We start from the raw sequence: 953 nt of genomic DNA, 5'->3' as shown, positions 1-953 counted from the left end.
ACCAACAGCAAAACCCTTCACCTAAATCTCTGAAAGATAGGTTCTACCCTGCTAGAACAGCCCAACCTTCCTGCATTGTTCTACCACAAGCCCAGGGCAATAATTTTGAACTCAAATCTCAATACATCACTATGTTGCCCCACTTCCATGGGTTAACCTTTGAGGATGCATACCTATTTCTAAGGGAATTTGAAGAGGTATGTGTTCTAATTAAGATCCAACAGCTTTCTGATGATGCTGTTAAGCTTAGGTTTATCACTTTTGCATTGAAAGACCAAGCTAAGAAGTGGTTGTATGGGTTACCCACAAATTCCATAACCTCATGGGAACAGTTCACAGTTGTCTTCCTTAAGAAGTTTTTCCCAACTCACAAGACCAATAAGCTTAGAAGTGATATCCTTCAGTTTAGGCAAAAGTCTAGTGAGTCATTTTCCAAACTTACGGAGAGATTCAAGGATCTACTCCAAGAATGCCCTCACCATGGCCTAGACTTATGGCATTTATGTCAAATAATTTATGAGGGTATTGATTACCCAACTAAACAAATGATAGAGTCTATGTGCCCTAAGGGATTCACATCCTTTACAGANTGGTGTGCAAAATTCCCTTACTCACCAAGAGGTCTCAAGTTCGAATCTCATTGTTGTTTTTTTTAGAGAATTTTGTTGAAGAGTTTCTGTTTTTCACTCACTTAAAGCACTAAGGGTATGGAGGGGATTTCCACATTAAATTAGAAGCAAGAGAAATCGTGGAAGGGTTCCTGCCCAAGAAGAGAAGAAAAAAAAAAAGAAAGAAAAAAAAAGGGAGAAATAAAGATTGTCCATATCTTCTCTCTCCTCCACATCATCACCAAAATATTATCCAATTCACACAAAGCAAGAAGAAAATTGTCCCTTGGAGGGAGAAAAACAAGAGAAATAAATTAGAAAAAAAATAAAAGAAAATAAGTAAAA

General features: G+C 37.3%; 1 non-coding gene across 1 annotated transcript; it reads right to left on the bottom strand.

Moving 5' to 3' along the window:
- Nucleotides 1–380: 380 nt before the first annotated feature.
- LOC122094498 lies at nt 381–487 on the bottom strand. Its single transcript, XR_006144814.1, has one exon. It is a non-coding gene; the product is annotated as a small nucleolar RNA R71 (small nucleolar RNA).
- Nucleotides 488–953: the final 466 nt, after the last annotated feature.

The sequence above is a fragment of the Macadamia integrifolia genome, chromosome 11 (assembly GCF_013358625.1).
Source record: "Macadamia integrifolia cultivar HAES 741 chromosome 11, SCU_Mint_v3, whole genome shotgun sequence".
Taxonomy (NCBI): Eukaryota; Viridiplantae; Streptophyta; class Magnoliopsida; order Proteales; family Proteaceae; genus Macadamia; species Macadamia integrifolia.
Note: the sequence above shows the minus strand (reverse complement) of the source record. Positions and strands in the feature narration are given on the sequence as shown.